A 16,683-nucleotide genomic window follows, 5' to 3' on the forward strand; every position below is an offset into this window, starting at 1 on the left:
TCTCCTTCATTTGAAGGTGTCTAAACAAAAAGGCCTGACAACCATATATCAGGAGTGCTCGATGGCGTCTCCTGTCTGGCAGGAGGCTGGGCTCATTTGCCCCTCTGGTCTCCTATTGCAATATGACTCTATGAAATAAGAATCTAGCATTTCTTAAATCCTTTGCATAATTACATTTAAGCTAATATATTTCATACATTATCATAGGTAGCCTTTTAAAAGAATTAAACCTTCTCAAAGTGAAAAGGAAGGAACAGTTTCCAGCCTCAAAATAAAAATAGAAAGAAGCTTCTTCTTCTCCAGCCAAGCCAGTTGCCTTTTTCACTGCTCTTGGCCTTTTTAACCTTAGGAAGAAGATATGGCTCATTTTACTATTTACCAACCCTTAATTTGTAGGGTCAGTGTAACCTTGGCTCTCAGCCTGTAATTCCCTTTTTACGACTTTGAGAATTGTTTTCTGCTATAAATCAGGGGGCCCCCTTGTCTTAGGAGGAAAAACATCTTGCCAAGGTTTTTTAGTCTTCTGCCTGGCATGAAACATTTGAAAATCTTTAAGCTCATTTTAAGATTCAGGCCCTGATCAAGCCTTAATAAAAATGCAGGCTTATGATTAGATGCCTCACCAACTCTACAATTCTATGATTCCGTCTCGGCTTGCCAAGTGGCCAGCCTTTAAGGCTGCAGATATAGAACTGGGAGGGTATAGTCAAGGCTTGGTGACGTCTCAAAAGAAGGCCATGGGCTAAGGAGGGTGAGGAGAAAGGGGCTGAGCAGGATTTCCCAGGGTCCTTCATCATTCCTGGCCCTTCCTTGCAACTCCCAGAAATGGGTGGATGCCAAATAAGCCAAGCTAAGCAAATGTACTTTCAAAAATGTCCTTTCAACATTTGCTTTTCCTGACAATTTTGTTTATTAAAGTGTGGGCCTCTACAAATGAGATGGTTACAGTGGGGTGGGCCCTGGGGCACATGACTCAGGAAAAAGGGGGTGAGGAGAAGGGGAGAGGGGTGAAAGGAGGAAGCAGCAGCCACACAGTCTCACAGACACCCTCGAAGACCAGTAGCTTTATCTCTGGGGGTACAAACCCAACTGGGAAGCCTGCCGTCACGCCCAGGAAGGTGCTTTCTCTGAATTCTAGGTCTGTGCCTGGCTTTGCTGCAGCTTGTTGTTGTTGTTGTTTAGTCGTTTAGTTGTGTCCGCCTCTTCGTGACCCCCTGGACCAGAGCACGCCAGGCACTCCTGTCTTCCACTGCCTCCCGCAGTTTGGTCAAACTCATGCTGGTAGCTTCGAGAACACTATCCAACCATCTTGTCCTCTGTCGTCCCCTTCTCCTTGTGCCCTCCATCTTTCCCAGCACCAGGGTCTTTTCCAGGGAGTCTTCTCTTCTCATGAGGTGGCCAAAGTATTGGAGCCTCAGCTTCACGATCTGTCCTTCCAGTGAGCACTCAGGGCTGATTTCCTTAAGAATGGGTAGGTTTGATCTTCTTGCAGTCCATGGGACCCTCAAGAGTCTCCTCCAGCACCATAATTCAAAACCATCCATTCTTCGGTGATCAGCTTTCTTTATGGTCCAGCTTTCACTTCCATATATCACTACTGGGAAAACCATAGCTTTTACTATACGGACCTTTGTTGGCAAGGTGATGTCTCTGCTTTTTAAGATGCTGTCTAGGTTTGTCATTGCTTTTCTCCCAAGAAGCAGCCGTCTTTTTAATTTAATGACTGCTGTCACCATCTGCAGTGATCATGGAGCCCAAGAAAGTAAAATCTCTCACTGCCTCCATTTCTTCCCCTTCTATTTGCCAGGAGGTGATGGGACCAGTGGCCATGATATTCGTTTTTTTTATGTTGAGCTTCAGACCATATTTTGCGCTCTCCTCTTTCACCCTCATTAAAAAGTTCTTTAATTCCTCCTCACTTTCTGCCATCAAGGTTGTGTCATCTGCATATCTGACATTGCTGTTATTTCTTCCGGCAATCTTAATTTCCAGCTAGGGATTCATCCAACCCAGCCTTTCACATGATGAATTGCTGCAGCTAGAGAAGGCCATTTGCACTCTGCACCTGCTCAGAGATGCTCCCTCCAGCTGGGCAACATCTCATCCTGCTCACAGAATCATAGAATCATCGAATCGCAGAGTTAGAAGGGACCCTGAGGGTCAGCTGGTCCAACCCCATTCAAGGCAGGAATCTCAACTAAAGCATCCATAACCGATGGCCACCCAACCTCTTTTTGCTGCTGCATCTCACTATTGAGTTGTGTTAAGCTTGGAGTCCACCAAGACCCCCTAGGTTCTTCTCACATGTACTACTGGCAAGCCAGGTTGTCCCCCATCCTTATTTTCTTACAGCTCCATCCATTGAATGGCAGCAGTTCTCAGATCAAGCATCTTCTCCCTGTTAGTATAGTCTAAATAATAGAATAAAGCATGAAGAAAGACGAGAAGAGAATGAAATTTTGAAAAACCATTGAGTGCATGGTTTCATTTGTTGTATAATGATGCTTATCAATGTAACGTAGAGTTAAAGTTGGAGCGATTATCTACTTAGGACGTAGCTAGAAATATAGATACATAAAAAGAATGCAAATTTGTCACGGCATCATTCTGTTTCTGCACTTAACGGAGGTAGATTTCCAGGGGGCACTGAGTATTTTTTTCTAAAAAGGGGGCACTAGGTCAAATAAGCTTGGGAACCTCTGATCTACTCCTACCCCCTGCTATGCAGGACTCTCATCTAAATCATCCCTGACAGGTGGCTACCTAACCAGTGTTGGAAAAAGTGCCACAGGGAACACCCTCCTCGGACGGGAGAAATTTCACTCGGCTTTTTCAGCTAAGCCGATAACTCAGAAAGTCGAGAAGGAGAGTGGGGAATTTAAGGGTCAGAGGTTTTCTGTGATTGACACGGCCGCTGTCTCTAGTTCAAAATACTCAAACAGAGAGAGATCAACAAACTCTGCAAGTCCAGTCCTTACGTTCTGGTCTTGGTGATCACTGTGGGCCGTTTCACTCCGGAAGACGAGGAAATTGCTAAAATGGTCAAGAAGGTGTTTAGGAAGAAGTTTGGGAAGCGCATGCTTGTCTTGTTCACCCACAAAGAGGATTTGAAAGGTGAATCCTTGGAGGAATATGTGGAGAATTCCCAAAACAAGGCGCTCCTGAAACTGGTTAAGAAATGTGGGAATCGCTGCTTCGCTTTGAATAACAAGGCAGCTGGAGAAGAGAAGGAGGAGGCCTCCAAGCTGCTGATGGAAAAGCTCTGGGACGGATCAAGGCCCTGCACAGAAAAAGGGAAAGAGGGGGGAAGGGGAAAGAATTGAAGGCTGCTCTTATATCCTCTAGTTCATAGCATTTTGTTTCTTTCTAAAATATGTGGGGCTTCCCTTGTGCCTAATCTGGAAGTTGCAATGAGTGCAGGATGCCACCATTGTTGACAGCAGCAGGTGTTTGTCAGCCTAGGACACCTGGGCCGATTTGCTGCCAGGCCAAGTTCAAGGTGTTGCTCTCAGGATATTAAGTCCTTAGCAGTTTGGGAGCAGTTTAGCCCTGAGATCGCCTGACCCCACATGTGGTCCCTGGATGCTTCGATTGGCAGAATGGGCACAGTTACAGATGCCACATAATATCTGTTCTGCATTGATAAGAAATGGTTCTTTCGGTGTGGCGGCACCAACACTCCCTGCATATCGACATCAGGCAGGCAACTTTGCTACCTTTTTTTTGCTGCCTGCGAAAAACATTTTTGTTTAGACAAGGCTACTCACATATTTAGAATGCTGATAAGTTTGTAGTTTGTCGCTGGTTTTAATTTGTGGATGTTTTCGTTATTAATCATAATCCTGTTGCATTATTCTTTTTGCAGAGCGCTTTGAGGTTTTCTACAATCAAGTGGTAAAGGATTTTATGAAAATAATAACATACCTAACTGTCCGCAGTTGCCTAAACCCCACAAAGGAGTGGATACATCGGTCCACTTCCATTCTCTCAGTTTCTCATTTTCCCTATCTTAAACTCTCTGGAAATGTGTTATTTTTGAACCATTATGAAAGTTTAACTGTATTTTTGTGTCAATTGTTATTTTTGTGTCAATTTCCCCTAACAAACACCTTTGTAAATTACATACATACTTTTGCAAGACACTGTTCCTAATAAAATGCACCTTTGCATGTCATTTTCACGATTATATGCATTCTTGTGAACTCTGGCTGGAGAACTGCATCGCGAAATTCCACAAAGCGAGAATTTCAGAGATTGGCTGTGTTTCATTTTGCTTTGTAAAGTGGAAATTTATAATTTCCACCTTTCAATGGGAGCTGGATCAAACGGTCACTAACCATTTTGGATCAGGGGGCACATTTTGAATTTGGAGAGAATGTGGTGGGAGGAGGTAGTCATAAAATTGCTGGCAGGGGTGTGTGTTCCGAATAGGATTCCTCGCAAGAAAAGGGAAAAGTTGACAGCTATGGTCATTGTGGCAGACAGCTTTCAAAGGCTAAATAACCCCATTTCCCCAAACACCAATCCTAAACCAAAGCCTAGACTGCCATCCTGCACCCACTTCCTGGGAATAAGCCCCAGGAAACCAAAAAATGCCTGTTTCTAAGCCAGACACATATACTGTCATACAGCCAATTAGAAGAAGAAGAGTTTTGGATTTGATATCCCGCCTTTCACTCCCTTTAAGGAGTCTCAAAGTGGCTAACATTCTCCTTTCCCTTCCTCCCCCACAACAAACACTCTGTGAGGTGAGTGGGGCTGAGAGACCTCAGAGAAATGTGACTGGCCCAAGGTCCCCCAGCAGCTGCAGGTGGAGGAGCGGAGACGCGAACCCAGTTCCCCAGATTACAAGACTACCGTTCTTAACCACTGCACCACACTGTCTGTAAATGTACAGTGAATTCTTATGAGTGCCTGGACACCAGGTCCTGCACAGCGAGAGACATGCTTGAACTTCCCAAAGTTCTGAAATTTTACCATTTGGGAAGGGAATTATTTAAGACCCATCTCCAGAAAACAACTCTTCTTTTTTTTCATATTTGAAAACAGGAACAGAGAGCATATTTAACCCCCTCCCCCTTCCCACTTACAACTTCATACCAAATACTTTTCACTTTTCAATGGAAGCTGCATCAAATTTGTCCTGCATCCCTCATTCCACATCCTTGTTCCTCAGACCCTTTAATCGCCCATCTGTCTAGTATTTGTAGGGGCAGCCCCATGAGAAATCCTATTGAACTGAGTGCGACTTACTTCTGAGTAAAAATGGTTCGGCTTGCAGTGTGAAGCTGCCTAGTCTTTACCCAGTTACATGGGAGTAAGCACCATTGAATACCGTGGGATTTACTTATGAGTAGACAGCGCAATTTGACCAAACTGCGGGAGGCAGTGGAAGACAGGAGTGCCTGGCGTGCTCTGGTCCAGGGGGTCACGAAGAGGCGGACACGACTAAACGACTAAACAACAACAGACAGCGCAAGGCTCCATTTTCAGTTAAGGAATAAACACTCCCAGTGTTTCCTGAGAAAGGGCTGGCCACTGAAGCATTGCAATTACAGAATGGAAAGGGGATTGGTGACCTTTTCCTTCAAAATTATAGGAGGGGCTTTGTGCGCTGCCATCACCATTTCCTCCATTTGGTGCAGGAATTTTATTTTCAGGATAAGCAGGAGTCCATTTTTGCGCCTACACACACCACTTTTAATTGTTCTCCGATATTTTGATGGGAGGAAAAGGAAAACCGGGGCATTCCAGGATCAAAGTTTCCAGGATCAGAGCTTGTAGGGCAGCGGCTGAAGAAGGAGCAAAAAGGGTTTTCTCCTGTGTGTGTTTCTTGTGGCTGATTAGCTGCTCTCCCTGTGCAAAGGTCAGAGGGGGCAGGGTTTCTGTTGAGGTAGGTGATTAGCTGTGGGAGGAGCTTATCAGAGCTTGTAGGGCAGCGGCGCGCGCCTGGCGGCGTGCGCAATTTAATCTATCTTTAGATTTAGGGGAGCTAGTCTCAAACGTTTGTTGGGGGAGACCTAGGGTTTTTTTGGGGGGAGTTACTTGTCCTGTCTGCACGCTTCTTATGATGGAGGACCACTGTAGCCAGCCCCAACGACACGTTCTCAAGATGGAGAGTGAGGGAACAGCTGCAGTCGCCTGCGGTTCCTGCACAATGTTTGCCATCTTGCCAAAGGTTGCAGGCAGCTTTACCTGCAGCAATTGCATGTTGATTGCCCTCTTAAAAGACAAAGTCCAGCAACTGGAGGAACGTGTGGCTACGCTCCAAAGAATTAGAGAGCTGGATCTCTTCTTGGAAGCAACAGAGCACACCGTCTCCACCAAGGAGGAGACAAGGGACTCCCCTGAGAAGGAGGCTAGTTCACCAACACAGGAGCCAGATATATGGAGAAACGTGACTCAAAGAAGTAGGAGGCCCAGGGTTCGCTCTGATTGTTTAGAAACACACAATCGCTTTGAGGTCCTCTCCCCTAGAATGGAAGACGAAGAGCAGACTCCATTTGAGGATCTCTCCCTCATTACAGTCGATCAGGTATATGAAGACGAGCAGCAAAGTCAGTCCTCAGGGAATGTGCAGGCGACCTTGGAATGGACAGATCACGGAAGAACCCCGACCAAACCTAAGAGGAGGCGTGTAGTGGTGATAGGGGATTCCCTACTGAGGGGAACAGAAGCAGTGATCTACGGGCCTGACAAGATGTCTCGGGAAGTGTGCTGTCTCCCCGGGGCTAAGATCCAAGATGTAACTGAACGACTACAAGGAATCATAAAACCCACTGACAAATACCCCTTCCTCTTGGTTCATGTGGGAACCAATGACACTGCAAGCAATAGCCTCCAGAAGATCAAAAGAGACTACGAGGCTCTGGGCAGGAAATTGAAGCAATTAAATGCACAAATTGTCATCTCATCTGTCCTCCCAGTTGAACGACGTGGCCCAGGGAGAGAGGGAAAAATAGTGGAAGTGAACAGCTGGCTTCGCAAATGGTGTAAACAGGAACGGTTTGGATTCTTAGATCACGGACTGCAGTTTCTTGAAGATGGACTTCTGGCAAGCGATGGGCTGCACCTCACAACGGTTGGGAGGAATGTTTTTGCCAAAAATCTCAGAAACCTCATCAGGAGGGCTTTAAACTGACTAATGTGGGGGAGGAAGACAGTGCTCATGAAGGTAGGAGTCTATCAATTGATGAACATGATCATCCAAATGTCATAGACCAAATGGAGCAAACAGCACGCAGACCTAGTGGTGGGAGGAAAAAATCCCTAAATAAGAGACACAGGGGAATGATTAATGGACTTCAATGTCTGTACACTAATGCGCAAAGCATGGGAAATAAACAAGATGAGCTTGAGCTCTTGGTACAGCAAACTAAATATGACATAATAGGCATCACTGAAACCTGGTGGGATAAGTCCCACGACTGGAATGTAATAATGGAGGGTTACAATCTATTTCAGAGAAACAGACAAGACAAGAAAGGAGGAGGAGTGGCGTTATATGTCAGGGATGTGTATACCTGTGAAGAGATCCAAGATTTAGAACCTCAAAGCCAAAGTGAGAGCATTTGGGTCAAAATTAAGGGAGAGATGAATAACAGGGACCTCATTGTGGGAGTTTACTATATATCCCCAAGCCAAATGGAGGACATAGATGATGCCTTCCTGGAACAGATGGCCAAGCATGCAAAAGGAAGGGAGATAGTAGTAATGGGGGACTTCAATTACCCGGATATTTGTTGGATGTCAAACTCAGCCAAGAGCATAAGGTCAAACAGATTCCTGACTGGCCTTGCAGAGAACTTCGTTGTCCAGAAAGTGGGAGAAGCAACAAGAGGAACAGCCATTTTAGATCTGGTCCTATGTTGATGACCTGATTAGTGGGGTAGAAGTGGAAGGATCATGGGACTTCTGGGTTGGTGCCTCCAGTAATGGCGGAATTCCTCTGATCGGGAGGAATTTGCCTCATGGAAATTCGGGTCTGGCCGCCACGGCGAAGGCGGAGACCCACTAAAATCACATTTGTAAATAGATTGAAGCAATGAATGCAAGCTGAAGTCGCGGAAAGTCTATCGTAAAGGACTAAATTTCCATCTGTAAAAAATACTAAACCCCCCTTGGTGGCAGGAGAAGAGGGGGGGAAGTTTTGGACCGAATATACCTGCAGGAGAGAGTGAACAGAGTTAAAATACCACCGCTCCGATCCTGGAAACGGGCTGCCAGTAGGACTGACGTGCCTTAGAATGCTTATTGACTGCGATTAGAACGTTCACTGACAGCTAGTTAAATAAGAGAAATACTTTGTTTCCATTGTCTCCGTCTGCGTTTAAAAAGAAGTAAAAGTAATTGAAAATTGAAACTAACTTTATTGTTTGGACTGTGTTTAAAAGGACCAATACAAATAGAAACTGTTTCCCTCTAGAGGAAGCCTTTGAAACTGTTACAAGAGTTGAGCTGGGGGAATTTCCAGCTGCAAGATAAAAAGCTGTGAGATTCTGAGACTGACCTTGAATCGGTTAAGAATGTCGACAGAAGAGGCCTTAGTGGCTGTATTAAGTAAGATAAACGACTCACTGGAACAGCTTAACAAGAAGGTGGATGTGGTAACTACCAAAATCTATAATTTGGGACAAAAAGTGAACATCAATACAGAAACTATTCAGAAATTGATACAGGAATCTACTTTGACATGGCAAACTGCGGAGAAGACCAGGGAGAAAGTTGCTGTTGTTGAACCTAAAGTAACAGAACTGGAGAGAGAGAGAGTCCCAGCCTTACGGATGCAACTTGATGATCATAAGTTGATGCCTTTTATGATTGAATTTAAAGAATATCAGATTTTGAGGATCAGAGCTCTACCTGAACTGGAGAAGGAAAGTTTGATAGATCCCCTTACACAGGAACTTGCTGATTTTTGGGACCTGGACTTGGGTCAAGAAGAGATTAAAATTGTGAGGGCCTTCAGACTTGGAGAAATTTTGAAAGACATCCCGAAATATCTTTTGGATCTTAGTTTTAACTATGGAGATTTGGCTGCCCTGTCGAGAAGGAATAAAATCATCTCTAGGTAGGAGTTTCCCTGAGATCTACCCTTCAGTCTCAAAGGAAGGAAAATAAAAATAAGATCAGTAGAAGACAAAGTAAAGTGCATGTATAAATATGAAGAAGACTTGCAGAAGGGACTTGGAAAAGACTTAAGAGCCTCGGACAGAAGATTACCAGGTTGATGGACTATATGGAATTGACTGGCAGAATCCGAGACCAGGGAGAAGAGACGCTGGAAGAAGATTGGGAAAAGTTTAAAGACTATTTATGGAAAGAACAAAGAAACAGTGGGGTCACTCAGAGGAGAAGATGGTGAAATGCAAACAGGGGACACAGAAAGGGCTGAACTCCTCAATGCCTTCTTTGCCTCAGTCTTCTCCAATAAAGAAAACAATGCCCGACCTGAAGAATTTGGAGCAAATGATTCAGCAGAGGAAACACAGCCCAGAATAACTAAGGAGATAGTACAAGAATACTTGGCTAGTCTAGATGTATTCAAGTCTCCAGGGCCAGATGAACTGCATCCAAGAGTAGTAAAGGAACTGGCAGGTCTGATCTCAGAACCACTGGCAGTCATCTTTGAGAATTCCTGGAGAACAGGCGAAGTCCCGGCAGACTGGAGGAGGGCAAATGTTGTCCCTATTTTCAAAAAGGGGAAAAGAGAGGACCCAAATAATTACCGCCCAGTCAGTCTGACATCAATACCAGGGAAGATTCTGGAGCAGATCATTAAGCAAACAGTCTGTGAGCACCTAGAAAGGAATGCTGTGATCACCAATAGTCAGCATGGATTTTTGAAAAATAAGTCATGTCAGACTAACCTGATCTCATTTTTTGACAGAATTACAAGCCTGGTAGATGAAGGGAACGCAGTGGATGTAGCCTACCTTGATTTCAGCAAGGCATTTGACAAGGTGCCCCATGATATTCTTGTAAAGAAGCTGGTAAAATGCGGTCTTGACTATGCTACCACTCAGTGGATTTGTAACTGGCTGACTGACCGAACCCAAAGGGTGCTCATCAATGGTTCCTCTTCATCCTGGAGAAGAGTGACTAGTTGGGTGCCACAGGGTTCTGTCTTGGGCCCGGTCTTATTCAACATCTTTATCAACGACTTGGATGATGGACTCAAGGGCTTCCTGATCAAATTTGCAGATGACACCAAACTGGGAGGGGTGGCTAACACCCCAGATTCTATGATTCTTCCTTGTTATATGGTCCAAGAGAAGCAGCATTTTGGAGGTGGGACGCAGACAATAACTAACAAATGTAGACTTGCTCCTGTCCCCTGGACATGGGGTGGTAGGGAGATGAATAGCATTCCCAAGTACAGAATGAGGATGAATATCTTTCTTTGCACCTGGAAAGCCTGCTGTGTCCTGCTGGTCCTGATTGTGGACAGCTTTCAAAAGCTAAATAACCCAATTTTCCCAAACACTGATCCTAAACCGAAGCCTACACTGCCATCCTGCACCCACTTCCTGGGAATAAGCCCCAGGAAACCAAAAGAGGCCTGTTTCTAAGCCAGACACATTTATCCCCCTACAGCCAATTAAATGTACAGTGAATTCCTAATGAGTGCCTGGACACCAGGTCCTGCACAGCGAGAGACATGCTTGAACCTCTTCCCAAAGTTCTGAAATTTTGTGATTTGAGAAGGGAACTATTTAACACCCATCTCCAGGAAACAACTCTTCTTCTTTTTTCATATTCAAAAACAGGAACAGAGAGCATATTTAACCCCCTCCCCCATCCCACTTACAACTTCATACCAAATACTTTTCACTTTTCTATGGAAGCTGGATCAAATCTGTCCTGCATCCCTCATTCCTCCTCCTTGTTCCTCAGACCCTTTAATCTCCCATCTGTCTGGTATTTGTAGGGGCAGCCCCATAGTAAATTCTATTGAACTCGGTAGGACTTACTTCTGAGTAAACATGGTTCGGCTTGCAGTGTGAAGCTGTCTAGTCTTTACCCAGTTACTTGGGAGTAAGCACCATTGAATATTGTGGGATTTACTTATGAGTAGACAGTGCAAGGCTCCATTTACAATTAAGGAATAAACACCCCCTGTGTTTCCTGAGAAATGGCTGGCCACTGAAGCATTGCAATTACAGAATGGAAAGGGGATTGGTGACCTTTTCCTTCAAAATTATAGGAGGGGCTTTGTGCGCTGCCATCACCATTTCCTCCATTTGGTGCAGGAATTTTATTTTCAGGATAAGCAGGAGTCCATTTTTGCACCACTTTTAATTGTTCTCCGATACTTCGAGGGGAGGAAAAAGGAAAACCAGGACATTCCAGGATCAAATCAGAAACTGGGATGGCTTATGCAATTCCTGGGCTGTCCCTGGAAAACAGGGGCTCTTTGAGCACATGCATTCTCCCACCTCGTGGTCGGACTATCCCTGATTGAGATTTCAGAAGGCTCTCCCTGCTCAGGAGGACAAGGAAGGCAGAGAAAGCTGCAGGGAAACTATGGGAGTAAACAGCGAAGGCTGTGTGCTGTGGACCATTTCTGAGAATTTGCACTGTTAGAGATAACACCCTGCCTAGTGTGGGAAACCCCGATAGGCAGGAATTTTTCATATCAGTTTCTATCTTCTGCTCCACCTTAAATGCAAAACAAGATAGCAGTTTCTCTCCTCTTTTCACCACAGCGCAGCAGAGACCTCGCAGTTTCATTTCACATGCATATATCTGGAGTGTGTTACAGGAATTTATGTTGTTACTGAAATTACGGGGGTGGGGGCAAATCTTTAAAGTTATTAAATGTTACAAATATTATGCCTGAATGTATCCTTTCGACTTGACAGCTCAGGGAAGATACCTAGCTTTATAAATCATATAAAATCAACCCCTTTGCCAATTTCCTCCATTCCAATGCCATTTTGCCCTTGGAAAAAGGACTCTTTCCCCTCCCACCATAATCCCTCAGACACATACACTCCTCCCTTCCCAGGAAATGCCCAGAGCTTATTGTTAGCCAAGGAAAGCTGAATCCCATCATTGATTTGGGATCTAGATACCAAGGGAATTATATTTTGGGTGGTGGGCAATTAAGAGGGGTTGTTTAGTTGTTTAGTCGTGTCCGACTCTTCGTGACCCCATGGACCAGAGCACGCCAGAGGTGTTAGCCTATGTTAATCTTGTTCTTGGCGACTTGCCCCAACATGTCTGTTTATATTAATCGGGTATAACCCTCCCCTTTCTGATGTTTTAGTGAAGTAGCAATGATGTATTGATGATGGTGTCTGAACTGTATTCTGGGATATGGTGGGAACTCTTAAAAGTCAATGTTGCCCTTTGTTCAGGCTTCACTTGCTGCTGCTGTTGAACCTGTTGTGCAACAATAAAGGACCTAAGTCTACTGGCTGATGTTTTGCTCCAAATTGCTTGGCTTGAATTTCCTTCTTTTACTGACCGCAGGGACCCACGGGGGACTGGTACCCCAACGAGCTGGGCTGCTGAGTAGTCTCTCAACCCAGAATTTTCTTTAACAGATGGTGCCCCATCTGGTGGGGCTAGTGGTTCTCCTGTGTGGTTTGGCAGGAAATCTTGAATTTTCCAGTGTGCACCAGGCAAGCTTAGCCTGGGGAAAGTGTCCTGATCTCAGGCCATACTGCACAGGCGTAACTAGCTGAAAGCCACAGTGGTAAGTCCCAAGAAAGGGAGGGCAATTTGCTCTTGGGTCATTTAACAGAAAGGAGAGTAGAAAGCTGAGTCATAGAATCGTAAAGTTGGAAGAGACACCCCAAAGGTCATCTAGCCCAACCGCCTGCAATGCAGGAAACTCAGCTCAAGCATCCATGATAGATGGCCCTCTGACCTCTGCTTAAAAACCTCCAGGGAAGGAGCACCACCTTCCGAGGGAGACCGTTCCATGGTCAAACTGCTCTTACTGTCAGAAAGTTCTTCCTGATGCTTAGTCAGAACCTCCTTTCTCATAACCTGAAGCCCTTGGTTTGAGTCCTCCCCTCCAGAGAAGAAGGAAACAAGCTTGTTCCCCCTCCCATGGGACAGCCCTTCCAATATTTGAAGATGGCTCTCCTATCTCCTCTCAGTCTCCTCTTTTCCAGGCTAAACATTCCCAACCTCATCAACTGTTCCTCCCAAGGCTTCGTCTCCAGACCCTTGACCATCTTGGTCGCCCTCCTCTGCCCACCTTCCAGCTTGTCAACATCCTTCTTAAACTGTGGCGCCCAGGACTGGACACAGTATTCCAGCTGTGCTCTGGCATCTGAAAGGGAATGGCATCCCGGTAGCAACCGGCTTTCTTCTGTTGTGAGGAGACGGTCAATCAGTTCCTTCCTTAGCAGACCGCAAGCTTCACATGAGCCCACAGTGTGATGCAGGAGCAAAAAAGGCTAAGGCTGTTCTAGGCTGCCTCCACTGAAGTCTAGTGTCCCAATCAAGGGCAGTAATGAGTCTATGGCACATGGTCTGACTCTGTATAAGGCTGCCTTATACATAGTTCCCATGTTACTCTGGTCTGCTAGGCATTCTGGCGATGCTCAGTGTGCCTCTGAATTCCCCAGTTGCTGAGAATCACAAGAGTGGATGAGGCCATTGTGCTTACGTCTTGCTTGTGAGCTCCCTGTCGGGGCACCTGCTTGCCAGGTCCGTCTTTTGCCTGATCCATCAGCCGGGCTCTTTTGGCCCCCTTTTATGGATGGGTAACTGGATGAATCAACTGAGAAGAAAACACTTTCAGTTTCCACTGCTGAGCGTATGTCAAACTTTCCGCTATTACTGTGCACTCAAAGCCTGCATCAGACTCAGAGCTCTGAGAGGGACGGGGAGAGTCAGAGGCTGCCTGAAGTTGCAGAGAGAAAGAGCCAGACCAGGAACACCTCCAGGCTGAGAAAACTGCCCAGCAGAAGTCAAGGTAGTGAAAACTGTTCTGCTGGAATTAAGCAGAGGTGGGGATCCCTCTTGCAGGAGGAAATGGAGGGTGGAAAAATATTTTGCAGATGCCACAATGGGCCTTCTGCACTTGGTTTTGTAGGGGCGGTTGGTGGTTGGAGGCAAAGTCTGCCCTCCTGGGTGATGCTCTAAAAGGGAGGGGGAAAGGGGGGGCACAATCCATGCCAAGGATTCACCTCTTTCTGTTTTTATATAATTTTTATTAAATTTTCTGTTTTACGATTTAAAATACTCATTTTACATCCTTAAAATAGCAATGACTTCCCTTCTTCTCTTTCCACGGTTCCTACTGCATATCATAAATCCCTGCATATTTTACAAAAACTATACCAATCAGTATTCCATTATTACAGCCATTAAAACTAATTTACACTGTTGAATTTATGGTATCTTAATGCTGCCAGCATTTTCAGCTGTACACAATTATTTCCCATACATTCAATAAACATTTTCCTATCTTCTCTAAACGTATGTTCTTCTTGTTCTCTTATTCTGTATGTTAAGTCTGCAAGCTGTGCGTATTCTGTCAACTTCAGTTGCCGTTCTTCTGTGGTTGAGATCTCGCTCATTTTCCATTTGGGGGCTAAGAAAACACGGTCCGCAGTAGTAGCATGCATAAATAACCTTTTTTGACGCCTGGGAATTTCCGTCTGAATTATCCCCAACAGAAAGCACTCTAGGTTTTTTTGGGAAAGTGCTTGTAAACAATTTTTTCCCAATTCATTATGAATAATTTCCCAATACTCTTTTACCCTTTTACAAGTCCGCCACATATTAAACAATGTTCCCTCTACCTCATTGCATCTCCAGCAGTTATGTGATTCTGTCATATACATCTTAGCACGTCTACTCGGAGTAAAGTACCATCTGTCAATCATTTTCAGGTAGTTCTCCTTCAAAGAATAACATGCTGTAATCTTCAAGTCACTTTTCCAGAGTTTTCCCCAGAGGTTAAAATCTATATTGTGTCCTATATCTATTGCCCAGTGTGTCGCTGAGACTTTGACAAGCTTGTCTTTTGTTTCCCAGTCTAATAACAAATTATACATTTTGAATAAAAGTTTCTCTTTGTTTTATAGAAGTTTCTTTTCAGATTGTGAGCTTTGGTCCCCAAAAACATTTTTCCTGTCTGTTTTAAACATTTCATGTAACTGATGACATTGTAGCCAGTCTGTCACATGGCTCCTTACACTTTCCATTGATTTCAGTTTAGGTTCCCCTTCTGTAAAATACAGCAATTCCCTGTAAATTACCAACTGTCTATCCATATTAACTCTCTTTATTGTAACAGCCTCAACAGGAGATAGCATAAAGGTGTTTCTTTTCCAGCAGATTTTTATGTTTCTCCCAAACTCTATACAAATTCTTCCTTAGAATATGGTTCATAAAACTTTTATAAATTTTCGCCTTCCCATGATTTAAAATTCAGCGTATCTCCTTCCTCATCACTTTTCCAGTCCCGAAATCCCAGGAGTTAAGGAGTGGTGCTCTTGAGTTTTGTGCAAACGCTGCAGGATGGGCAGGAATCGCAGAACAAATATTGGATGTTACGATATTCTGTTCCACCTTAACAGGCATGTGGAGTTGTTGTATGTCACGTGTCTGTTTACCTGCCAGCACTGCTTGCTGGGAACTTCCGTTGTGTGTATAGCTTTTGCTTATGCTGCTTGCTTGAACACAAAGGGGAGAAGACATGTTTTTCCCTTTGTCCTGATGCTGAATACAATGCCTGTAAATACGCTTTAAACAGCCTCTATCTGCCCTTCTGTTGTGAAGAGTTCTTATCTCTGCTGGCTTGCGTGCTCAGCTTCTGAAGGTTTCTGAAGCTTGAGTCGCAGCTACATGCTGGTCCAAGGACTGGAGATCGCTTGGCTGCTGGCCGATGGGCTGGAGCCAGCTTGGGGCCTGTCAATTGCCCCCATTTCCTTGGACGCATCCCAACATTGTTAACCTAGAAGCTGACTGTGCAAGTTTCTATCCCCCCCTCAGAAGCAAAAGGAGTGAATTGCCCTAAGCAGTGTGAGGACTGGTTCTGAGGAGAATTTTAGACCCTTTCCCCTCAGAAACAACTAGGATTTTCCCGCTCTTTTTCCTGAGGCCACCAGAACAGGAGGTTCAAAATGTTTCCCTCCAGAGCAGCATCGGAAAAGCCTTTGGCCAGTCAAAGAAATAAGATTTGTGAGGGGAGTTCAGAATTCTAAAGAAATTCTGAAGTGTTAGGAGGATGAGACAGAAAAACTGAAGCCTCTTTCACAGAGGGAGAAAACTGTTGAGAAATGGAAGGATAGAATTAAGCATAGCATAAATTTAGGCTAGTGGGAATAGTGACCCAACCCCGGGGTCATTAACTGTCATTAAACCTTCACAATTAGGAATGGGCAACTCAGCCAAATTCAGTTTCTCTTAGGGTTGTCATATTTCTTTTTTGTTTTAAATGTTTTTATTAGGAATTCCAACATAACAATTTTAACAAAAATACATCATCCACATTATTTTTTCCCATTTTCCCCCTCCCCCCCAAAAAAGAAAAAAGAAAACCCAACCCCACGAGACTTCCCACCCCACGAGACTTCCCTCAGCTCCTCTCTCTGGTTTCTCAACAAATAATTTTATCTGCATGTTATAAAATTGTAAAAATCCTCTATTTATCTATCTACCATATATATTAACCAATAAAGAGTTTGTGAATGTTTATTCAAAACCTGCCAA

At 44.6% G+C, this 16,683-nt stretch overlaps 2 protein-coding genes and 1 pseudogene across 12 annotated transcripts in view; all 3 read left to right on the plus strand.

Moving 5' to 3' along the window:
* LOC310827678 (uncharacterized protein) overlaps positions 1-16,683 on the plus strand; it is a 244,131-nt gene that overhangs the window by 130,517 nt on the left and 96,931 nt on the right. For 2 of the 10 annotated variants that reach the window (XM_083703958.1, XM_083703959.1), the window contains exon 1: positions 13,785-13,936. The exons of 7 other annotated variants lie outside the window; for them this stretch is intronic. The gene's annotated coding sequence lies outside the window, so the exon portion shown is untranslated. Of the gene's footprint in view, positions 1-13,784; positions 13,971-16,683 lie in introns of those variants that run through there. One more of the 10 variants, XM_083703963.1, reaches the window with a different exon arrangement.
* The window catches only part of LOC310827769 (uncharacterized protein), a 174,871-nt gene that overhangs the window by 128,968 nt on the left and 29,220 nt on the right, over positions 1-16,683 (plus strand). The gene's annotated exons all lie outside the window — the stretch shown is intronic.
* LOC310828589 (GTPase IMAP family member 6-like) lies at positions 2,707-4,150 on the plus strand (annotated as a pseudogene). The gene has a single exon. The product of its transcript is annotated as a GTPase IMAP family member 6-like (transcript).

The sequence above is a fragment of the Podarcis gaigeae genome, assembly GCF_964106915.1.
Source record: "Podarcis gaigeae genome assembly, chromosome: 12".
NCBI classification, from domain to species: Eukaryota; Metazoa; Chordata; class Lepidosauria; order Squamata; family Lacertidae; genus Podarcis; species Podarcis gaigeae.